The sequence below is a fragment of the Furipterus horrens genome, unplaced genomic scaffold (genome assembly GCF_987537825.1).
Source record: "Furipterus horrens unplaced genomic scaffold, mFurHor1.1.pri manual_scaffold_12, whole genome shotgun sequence".
Lineage (NCBI taxonomy): Eukaryota > Metazoa > Chordata > Mammalia > Chiroptera > Furipteridae > Furipterus > Furipterus horrens.
The window spans coordinates 20,833,543-20,845,395 of record NW_028327182.1 but is presented as its reverse complement, the minus strand read 5'-3'; the positions used below and the strand labels follow the sequence as shown (position 1 = coordinate 20,845,395).

General features: G+C 34.2%; 1 non-coding gene across 1 annotated transcript; it reads left to right on the top strand.

The window, feature by feature from the left end:
- The first annotated feature begins 10,826 nt into the window (after positions 1-10,826).
- On the top strand, positions 10,827-10,990 carry LOC149995936 (U1 spliceosomal RNA). The gene has a single exon (XR_016507560.1). It is a non-coding gene; the product is annotated as a U1 spliceosomal RNA (small nuclear RNA).
- Positions 10,991-11,853: the final 863 nt, after the last annotated feature.

Sequence of the window (11,853 nt, the reverse complement as noted above, 5' to 3'; positions counted from 1 at the left end):
TAAAATTAACAAAAATATTTTGATTGATAATACCCCTGGGAATGTTATGATAATGATAGAACTCTGTAGAAATGCTATGACAGAAATTTTTTAATGAGCCTTACTTGGAAAACACAACTGCATGAAATAAGAATCTACCATGTCAACAAGTTGGAAGATATAGAAAACATCAGTGAGGAGGAAAAAATAGAATAAATATGATAAATAATGAACAGATTACTATGAAAAAATGAATAAACAGAATTTTAAATCATAACTTCAAGAAATGAAAAAAGAGCCATTGAAATGACATCAAGGAAAGTGTTAAATAACATATGACACAACTGAATGGAAAATTAGTGAACTGGAAAAATTGATCTGAAAAAGTAAGTAGAAGTCAGTGCACAGATAAAGAAATGGGGCAGATAAAGTTCCAGAAGGTGTAGGGAAAGAATGATAACCAAAATTGGAGTTCTGAAAGAGAGAAAAATATGGTAAAGACAGTATTCTAATCTTCGATATAATGGTCAGGAATTTTTCCAGAATTAATGAAAGACATAAATCATATATTGTTGAAGTCTTCTTAATTCTGAGAGATAAATGAAAACAAATCTATATATAGACTTATATGCAAAAAACTTTCAAACAAATAATAGGAATCAAAAAACCATATAAGAAACTCCTATTCTCCATACCATCATTCTAATGTATACATTACCAAATATGGATAGGGCAATATAAAAAAGGAAAATTGTGGACCAATATTTTTATTATATTATCGTATATACAAAAATAATATGATATTAGCACATTAAATATAACAACTGAAACATTTACCAAATGAAAGAACAGTTTAGTCTCTATTAATATTATTCATTGGCAAGATAATATTAACTGAGTAAAAAGGAAACAGAATGATAGATGAAAGAGATGTAGAAAAAGTACATTAAATTTTATTCTCAATTCAAGATACAAACTCTTAGTAGTCTGTAAAAGAAAATAACTTTCTTAATCTTATAAAAAGTATCTGCCAATACATTACAAGAAATTTCATACTTAACAGTACAACACAGAAGCAGTTTCTTTAAAGTCAAGTCTAAGGCAAGGATGCCTTCCTTTACTCCTACTATTCCACTTCTATGGTACACAGTGTAATAAGATTAAAAAATAAATAAGAAAGAAATAAGGAAAAAGTGGAAGTACAAGAATTGAAAAGCATGAAATAAAATATTTGCTTCAAATGATATTGTTATCTATGTATAAAATCAATCTAAGAAAATATTTGAGTCACTACTAATAATAGTGTTCAGAAAGTTTGTTGAATTAAATCTCAAACTAGCAAATTTTGTATGTAAGATCCCTATGTGCCAGCAACAACCAATTAGACAATGTAATGATTTCATCCTAAAATGTTACAAAAACATCTAAGGTACTCAGAAATAAATCTAATAAAACACATACAAAATTTTTATGGAAAACTGTTTTAAACTTCAGAGGTAAATGGGGGATACACACACAGACCCACACACCATACAAACATCGAATCGAATCAGCAGCCGTCCATCTCGAGAGACGATGGTGTAGCTTCTTAAGAGTCTATCTGCACCGCCGAGAATGGTTGTGCAGTCCGACTCGGGAGTGACACGGTATCTGTCTCCTCCCGTGTTGAATCGACATCTTGCGATGTCGCTGGAGTGTCCTCTCCAGTGAAGCTGAAGCTACAGAGCCTGGGCAGGGTGATATGGACGGTCTGCTGTTGCCCATGCAGCAGACCCCCCCTCTCTTCGCAGCTGAAGGATCCAAGGGAAAGACGGAGTCAATACAGCTTGGCTTCAGGTGCGCCGCAGGAGTTGCCGGTGTTGACTACAACGTCAAACCGCCTTAGGGACTCCGGCTCCGGATTTTCTGTCGGGGTTTACTCCCTTAGCCTTTCCCCTGAAGAGGTATGCCGCAAGGCAGTGGAGGTTTTTTGGAATCAGAGTTTTCCTTCTCTGATGTGCCCTCACTGGAAGATCGAACCAGCGACACTTAGCTCGCAGGCCGACGCTCAATCCACTGAGCCAAACCAGCCAGGACCATACAAACATACAAACACACTATTCATGGATAGGTGACAAGAGTCATTATTATGGAGAAGTCAGTTTTACTGGATTTAATCTCAAGAGTTAATGCACTTCTAATCAAAATTCTAACAACATTTTTAGGTTTGGAGAATGTCAGCTTATTGCAATAGTCACATCACATTGAAAAATGAATGGCCAAAAGTAATCAAAACAATTTAAGGAAAAATAAAATAGGAGAACTCCTGCTATGAAAAATCTATACAGCAAGAATGATTTATTCTTATTGATATTTCTGGAGTATCAGACAAATATTAAAGTAAAACAAAATATGAAACATAGAAACAAACTAATGCACATAGAACTTTATTAAATGACAACTGTGTCATTACAATTCAGTGAAGAATGAATAGGCTATTTATTGAAAAATGTTAGGACAACTGACTATACATATGGAAAATAATATTTTATCAATGTAGTATAAACAAAAATAAACTCCAGATGCATTAAATACCTAAAATGAAAATCTTTTTAATTTATAAAGAAAAATAGAAAGATAATTTAATGTTACAAAGGCATGGAAAATTTCTTAAGCAAGTCAAAAACCATAAAATCATAAATATTAAAGCAATATAATTCATTCAATAAATTTTTTACTAAAAAATATCATAAGGTGTTTTTTCAAACTGCAAACTGTGAAAAGATTATTTCCAACATCCATAATTGACACAGTATTAGTTTTCTAGACATATACATCATTCTTACAAATCAAAAAGGTATGAACAATGATGAAGAAAAGACAACTCCCTGGGAAAAACATCGAAATAGCCAATGTAAATATAAAAAGATGCTTTATTTCTACAAATCAGGGAATTTAAATCAAGGTGATCATAGGTTTTAATTTTCCACTATTCCAATTGGTAAAAATGTAGAAATCTGTTACTATAAAGTATTGGCAACAGTGAAACAGGAATTCTCCTTGTGTGGATATATAAATTGGAAAACCATTATATTGGTCAGGGTCCCAGCAGGAAACAGATGGCATATTAAAAAAAAAAGTAACTGAAGACAGGTTAATGAAGGGAATATTTTCAAAGCTGAGAGTAAGAGTTATGAGAAATTGACAAGGGCTGGTGAAGCTCTAGGGGGTTAGTACCAGTAGAAAGAAGGCTGTTACTGCATTAACCTGGAAGGGTGATGACAGAAAATGGCTGAAGAGCTGTCTTTTTAGGAAAGAAGCACCTAGATGAAGTTGTGACCTTTGTAAAAAAACGCAGAGACTGATAAACAACCCCTAACCACGTGAGATGCTTACTTCTAACCAAGTTCTACTTTCTAAGCTCCTGCTGGTACTTCCCATTGGACAAAGCTAGTAGAAGCATACAGTCATGGGAGCCAAGTTTGTACAGCTCATAAAGTTTAGTCTCCCAGGGGAGAGAAATGTGGTAAAACTTAGTAGCTTTGAATATATTCACATTCTCTAACCTAGAGTGTCCTTTCTAGGTATACTCAAGACACTGACATGTGGACAAGAAAATACATTGAATTCAGTGCGTGCACATTGAAGCATTGTTTATAATAGCAAAGAAGTTTTCAACAATCTACATATCCATTAACAGAAAATTTGGTAATATCATATATTTATACAATGAAATACTACATAGTAGTATGTATGGTGAACTAGAGTTACATTATAAATATAGATAAATAAAAAAATAATGCTACTGCATGAACAAAACAAACTTTAAAAGATTATGTCCAAAGTTATATGATTTAGGTACATTTTTTTTCTAAAAAAGCACGCAAAAAAAGTCTTTCAGTTTTTCATGGAAATATGCATGTGCAGTAATAGAATACACTCCTGTACAAGAGTGGCACAGCCCTGGCAGGGTGGCTCAGTTGGTTGGAGCATCATTCCATGCACCAAAGGGTCATGGATTTGATTCTCAGTCAGGTCACATACCTAGGTTGCTGGTTCAATCTCCAGTCAGGTGATTACGGGAGGCAACAGATTGATGTTTCCCTCTCTTTCTAGCTACCCCTCCCCCTGGATCTCTAGAATCAATTAATATATATTTTTAAAAAGAGTGGAACACACCAACTTTAGAACAGCAGTAACCTCTGATAAAAGAAACAGAACATATAAGGGAATTGCTTTTATTTGCATATACAGCGTGTTTATTGTTTTATAAAGAGATTTGAAAAATTGTAATCAACTCTTGAGTGCAAGTATATGTGTGGGTATATGTTTAGTTCTTTTGTCAGGAGTGGGATTTGCTGGGTTTTATAACAAGGTTAACTTTATAAAAATACAGCTAAACTTTTCAAAGTGACTGCAAAGTCTACCTTCCTACTACAGCCTGTTACAGTCACTCTATATTCACATAGTGCTTGGTATTGTCAGGCTCTTTAATTTAGCCATTTCTTCACTAGAAGAATGTATGTAGTGGTATCTTATTGTGGTTCTAACAGACATTTGTCTAATATTAGTGATGTTGAATATCTTTTCATTTTCTATTTGCTTATCTTCTTTAGGAAACTGTTTATTCAAATATTTTGCTCATTCCATCCCCCAATCCCAACGGTGTTGTTTTATTGAGTTATAAGGGTTCTTTGTATATTTTAGGGACAAATCCTTTATTAGATATACATACTTGCAAAAATTTTCTTTGGTCTGTGATTTGCCCTTTCATGTAAAGCAGATAAGTGTTTGCTAAGAGCTAGGAGGCTGGAGGGAATTTGTTGAAAAGAGGAATAAGGGAACATTTCTGAGGGTAATGGAAATAATCTATATTATGATCATAGTGGTAATTACACAGCAGTATATATTTGTTGAAACTTTTCTGAATTTAAATTTAAAATTGATCAATTCATGTCTATATAAATTATACTTCAACAAAGACACTTAATAAAGTTTTATATTAAGTATGATAAATTTTAACATGAGTTGAATTTTTAAAAGTAGTAGCTACATTAGTGCTATATTGATCTATGTACTTTTTTGTGTGTTTGAATTATTTTGTAATTTTAAAATATGAGAGAAACAGTGTTCTTCTGGTTTTAACTTTGTAAATCTGGTTTCTTTGATGAACCATTGATTCATTGGGGGAATAATGTGAAGTGGAAATTATTAATGAAATTACTAAAATAAAAAAGCAGACTGATCCCTTCAATGTCTGAAAAGCTTAATTGTTCCATTCAGATTCTGGATTTTACAGGTCCTGGTCATTAATTTATCAATTGATGGCACATGAGCTAAGAGTACAGTTCTGCCCCACTGAAGGGATGGTAGCTATAGAGCATTGTGAGTGTGTCACTGCACAAACCTTCACAGGCATTTCCACTGGGTGAGAACATGTTAGGCTCCCCACTTGCTTTGGTTAGGAAAGTTTTAAAAACATTATTAAATTGATCGTCTGATTTTAAAATCATCTGAATGAAAATTTGCATTTGCTGGAAAGATATCTTCTTGACACTGACTCAAGTGGCCATTTAATCATTCCTCTTTTTATTCATAAGGCACAATTAAACTCATTACTCTCTATATCCAAGGCTTGAGTGAGAAGCAACACAGCATACCAGAATATACATGGTTTTTAGAGCCAAACAGACGAGAGTTCAAATCTTCTCTTGGTCACAAATTAGCCTTGATGCCTGGGGTACAAAACTTACTTTATTTATGCCTTAATTTCCTGCCCTTCGAAATGAATACCATAATACCTACCTCACAAATTTCTCGTGAGTGTTAAATATCTACTTAGCACGCTATCCATTCAAGCATGTGAGATGATGTACTGCTTTTGCCACATAGTACGATAGATAATGATCAATGGAGGTGTTATTATTATTAATGTAATTAGTATTTATTCAATGAATAGTTGTTTTCTATCTTTATCTCCTTAACTCCCCACATATCTGTTATTATCCATAAATATAGTAACTGTACAATAGGCTGTCTCCAAATTAATGCTTAGTAAAAACTGTTAAAAAGAGATGATTGAACATAGAAAAGACATGAAGTAATGGTCATTGAGAGCACTCAAAATATTTCACATTAGAAAAAAAATAGATGTTTTAAAGTCAGGGATACTGAACCATTTCATTAATGTATTTTTAAAAGTGTAGCCTAGGCTAAATGATTTATGACAGCACTTTGTAGTATATTAGAAGTGCCCTGTAGTATATTTTGTAAATACAGTGACATTTTGGTGATAAGAGCTCTCATTACATGTCTCTGTTATTAAATCATTTCTCCAAAGACAGGTTAAACTGCTAGGTTTTGGGTAAGAATTATAGGGTTTATAGATTCATGAAGTGAAAATCAGTATGTGTGAGCTGTATAATGTATATTCACTGTGAAGGTAAGATATAGCGGAACAAGAAATGATTGCAATACTAAGAATGTAAAATAGTGAGCAAAGGAATTTTTTGAATGTCTAAGCCGTCTTAGCATGACTTTCACTCTCATTCTTTGCTTAATGAGAATAACATGTTACTAGCGTATATCACTTTTATTTGGCTTACTCAAAAAAATGTGACCATCTTGGCAGTGTTTTCATTTAGATTGAGATAGGACTACGGCACTTGAGTTGGAATTCAGGCAGTTATCAAAAGAAGTAAAACTAAAATTGCTGTTTTAATTTTGATAAAATATTAATGATTCTAATACAATATTGCTGCATTTTCATTTATTAGAGAACTGAACAAAATAAGTTCGTTCATAGAATGCCAATGTGGCAAACTGGTCTGATTTGACACATCTCAAGAAAAGTCTGAACTGTACCCTTAAGGAATAGTGTTGGTTGATTTTATTGTCCAGGAGAGTCATTGAGTTGGCCCCATGACAGGAGTACTTGTTAATGAAATAAAGTTAATAAACATCTAGGTCTTTTATAATCAAATGAATATTGATTATTGAGTTTTCTACTCAGGACAACAACAATGAAGTCTTCATTTTGTATCATTCTTGTCCCATAGAAACTTGCTTAGAGATTTGGGGCTACAGAACACCACGACAGGATTTTAAGCACAGTAGAAGAAATTAGGGCACACGATCTCTTAGCAAAGGCATATGTTACTTTTGAAATGGTGTATATCAGCAATTGGTTTCCAAACTTTAGCTTGCATCAGGATAACCTGGGGTGCTTTGTTAAACACCAATTTTTGGACCCCCACTCCCATAAGTTTTGATTCAATCAGTTTGGGATGGGTTCCATGAATTTGCATTTCTAACTGGTTCCCACGTGATATAGCTGCCGCTGGTCTGGCCACCATTCTTGAGATGCTTTGGTGTTTGTGCTGTGGATGTCACTAAGTTAATTTCCCATTTCCTAGCAGCTGGGAGAGTGTAGGATCTGCTTCAGGACTCTCAGACCATTATATTTCATTTATTCTTTTACTCAGTAAATACTTACTGGGTGCCTACAGAGTTTCACTAAGTTTTGTTCATTGGCCAAAGATTTCATTTGGTTTCTTCTGTACAATGGCTCTAGTAGTGCTGAGTCATGTTTAACTTCATTCAAAACAGCTTTGTTAGATTGTATTGTGACAGCTATCACACCAGCATGCATTACAAAAAAAACAAAAAAACATCAAAATTGGAAAATATTTGTGCAGCCATTTTAATATTGAAGATCGAAGAAGATGCACAACATTTCTAGCATATTATGCTTTATTATTTCAAGAAAGGTAAAAATGCAACTAAAATGCCTAAAAAGGTTTGTGCAGTCTATGGAGAAGGTGCTGTGACTGATCAAATGTGTCAGAAGTGGTTTGCAAAGTTTCTTGGTACTATTGATATTTTGGCCAAATAATTCTTTGTTGTGGGGCTGTCTTATGCATTGGAAAATGTTTAGCAGCACCCCTGGTCTCTACCCACTAGAAGCCAATAGTGGGAGGCAGCCAACATACTCAAACTATCCAAGTTCGTAAAGTTATTGGTGAAAATAAAAAACTTGTCTTTTATTTTACAAAAAAAACCAAAACATATGGACTTTTTGGCCAACCCAACAAATACATGGTGGGGCAAAACTAGGTTTAGAGTTGTGAGTACACAAAACACAGATTTTATTCTTGTATTTATATTTATTAATTATTGTATTAGTTTCCATATGAACAACTATATACCTGCTTTTGTCCCATCCTGTATACAGTTATGAATAATAAGACTTAGATTATCATTGCTTTTAATATGCCTAAAAGCTAATTATGGAGTGCTGATAAAGTGTAATGGTAATAAATAAGGATGCTATGAAACAAAAGAGACGGACACCACACAGATTTGTGGGGTGGCCAAGGAAGTCTTCCTGGAAAATGTGACACCTCCACTTACTTTTCTGATATCTTCACACTAAACTAAAAACTGAAAGGAAAAAAAATAAACCTGTAACTTTTGGGCTAGTGCCCTCTCCCTTGAATTAACGTGAGAGCTTTTACAGAATGTTCAAACTGCCACCTCTTCCAGCTACTTACAAAAACCCCAACCCCACTACTGTCTTATAAAAATGTAAATACAATCATATCACTCTCATACCAAAAACTTCATATAGCTTCAGGATAAATGCCAAACTTCTTTACAATCTTTTCCAGTCTTCACTCTTAACTATCAAATGTGCTACCGGCCACCCAAACACCTTATTCTTGAATCTTGTGGTACTTCTTGTTCATCCTAAATGTGCTCTTTCTCATTTATATCTAGATAGTGCATATGCCCTTTTCTCTACCTAGATTTGTTTGTTTGTTTCTGTATTGCCCACCTCCACCTTATATGTTGCAGTTCAATGTTCTGGTCTTCTGTGAAGGCTTCTTGATTCTCTCTGGCAGATAAGCACTTCTTTCTCTGCATTACAACCATCTGGCAGATATATCTTTGTTAAGTATGATGGGCTAATTATTTGTTGACTTGTTTATGTCCTAGACCAGTAATTTTCAAATGGTATGTCACAAGAATTTTTAAAGTATGTAATACCTGCCTGTTAAGTCAGGGAAACTGAACTCTTTTCTCTTAGATTATCAAATTTAAAAAAATGACAACAGCCAACACAAATTTGGCTTTATGGTGTGAACAAATCACAACTATACCTATTTTTGGTCATATTGGGAAACTATTTATTTTTTGGTGTGGTGCACAATTTCAGTAGTTAGCTTATGTGTGTCATGAGATGAAAGAGGTTACAAATTGCTGCCCTAGACTAGACTGTGGATTCCTGGATGACAAAAACTATGAATTACTTATTTCATAACATAGTATTTACACAAAACTAGGTACCTAATAGATGCTCATTAACTGAGTGACAAATTAAAAAATTTTAAAAGTGGGTTCAGTTATTTCTACTTTGATGATTACCATTGCCTAATATTTTTTACTTACTTAATACCAATTTTAAATGTCTAGGTGACAGTATCCAACAGACACAGATAAAGTCTGGAATCCATTATTTGTCCTTCAAGTTGTGGCTTGTTGGGAATAGGGGAGAGTTGTGCAATAATCAAGTTTTCTCTTATCAGTTGAAGTTAAACAAGTTAAGCACCAAGGGCAAAGGAGGGCATGAGTAAAAATGATAGATTCATGTGTCTCATTTATCTCCTTTCAAGCCCCCAAATATCACTGTTATTAGTGTAAAGATATTAACCCACAAGAACAGAAATAACTAGAAAAGAGAAAATAGCACACAACAGATTCAGTGAAGTGTGAGGAGATGAGAAACAAAATGAAAATAACCAATTTAGAAGAACAGAGAAAGTTTAAACCAATTTACCTGCAGAGGGGGGTTATGGATGAGCCAACTTATTACATGGGATTCTGAGGACCTCAGTGATTCGAGGTACCCCAGAGAGAAAGAATAAAATATTATGCATAAGGCAGTGTTTCCACAGGGAATTCTTTTCCAGCATTTTCTGGAAAATTTATGTTTTTCTGAACCCAGAGAAAAATCAGTTGGGAAAACAGGAAAAATAATTATAATTTCCATGCAAGAATTAAAGCTTAGTAGTCACCATAGAGATGTTAGTAGTTTGAAGAAATAGACTAGACTCAAGTTGGAAGCAAGAGCAAAAATCACTGATATGCAGAGTCAAAGAATAAGACTGACATTTCCAGAACTAAAACATGAGCAGAGAGAAGGGAAGCAGTTAAGATCTAATCAGTCACTGTTGCCATGTTATAAGTGCTTGTGGTCCCATCTGCTGCTAAGAGTGCATGATTATTGCAAATAAAATAAATATTAATACATTTATATGCACAGTATACTTTATACAAATCCTTAGAGAGTTGTTCCAGGAAATAACAAGTTCTGGAAGCAAAATAAGTTCTTAAATTGGCAATTTCCACACGTAATTCTGTGTAGTGTTGTTAACTGTGTTAGGATATCAGAATGTTATGTTACTATAATTCTCCCCAATAATGCCAGCTGGCCTTTTCCGATGTTTGAAAATACTCCATAGGCTACTGGGGTTTGTAAACACTTTCACAGAAGAAATGCAGGGAGAAGAAGAAAAGAATGTTGTAGAATACTAAAACTGAATTAGTAACTGATCGAAAATCTGAATCAGCAAAAGCAATAGAGATTTCAATGGCAAAAACAAATACGGGGCAAACGAGTAAAATATTTTCATCATTGAAGTTGTTTTGGACTTACTCTACCAACAACTGCCACAAAATGAAAGGCATTTTTCTACAAAATGGGATATTTGTTATGAAATAAAAAGCAAGACTATTGAACAGAGCTGAAATGTTTTGTGTGTTCTAAGCATTCATTTTAAGAAAACCAACTGTAAAATATTTTACACGTATGTCCCTGGCAGGGGAGACACCATTATCATAAAGGTGGCTTTCCCAGGGCAAGGCTTATTCATCACGCTCCAGATGTGCTGAGCCCTGCGATTTCCCCAAATGTGGGAAACTCGACTGCACAGTTTGTGGTAGTGGGGGACAGAGTTCAAGCTCTCCCTTGAAAAACTAAAAATAAAATATTTTACATATTAGTGGTATTATCTTTTAATATCTTGACATTTATTCAGCATCTACTTTTATTCCATGTTTCCCTCTTTTAATGTTTTCTATTACCAAATAGCTGTATCAAATAGAGATCATTTACATGTACTAAAAATATATAGTCTCATTATTAGTTCATAAAAATCATTTACTATGTATTTATTACAAGTTTTACCCCAAACCTCTACAAATTTGACTACCATAGAAAAATGATTTACTGTTTATTATTATGGTCACCTTTTATTATTTTAAAAACACTCAACTAAATCATTATGAAAAAATACAGATTTGTTTATGATTTGAGGACTTTCTAAGAATTCCTGAGAATTCTGATTACTCAGCCCAGAGTTCTCTGGGAAATTTGGAAGCACAAGAAAGTAAAGAAAGGGGTTGAACACAGAGGAGCTGGTGAAAGGATCATGTAGTCAAGAGACGAGGGTCCTCCCTTTTTCCAAGCATAAACCCCTACCCACCATGCCTGCATTATGGGGTACTGGGAGTTTACGCTTTGGGAGAAATGTCTTCAGACTTAGGGACTCTTCAGTAAAGATCTAGGGTGACCTGTGGGTTGTGAAAGGCATATTAAGTAAAATCCAGATACTCTACTGTGGAACCTTCCTCACTATTCTTTCATTTAAGTCCAAAATGTCACGAGCCAGACAAAAACCGTCTCTAACTTGTGTGTTGTTTCCCCAGTCTTAGTTTATGAAACGAATGCATTTTCCCAACATAAAAGTCTGCTGGACCTTCATCCCCCACCCACATCACTGCACACCTGTCAAGATGCCAAAAGTCATTCTTAAGTAAGAATGAATAGCCAGG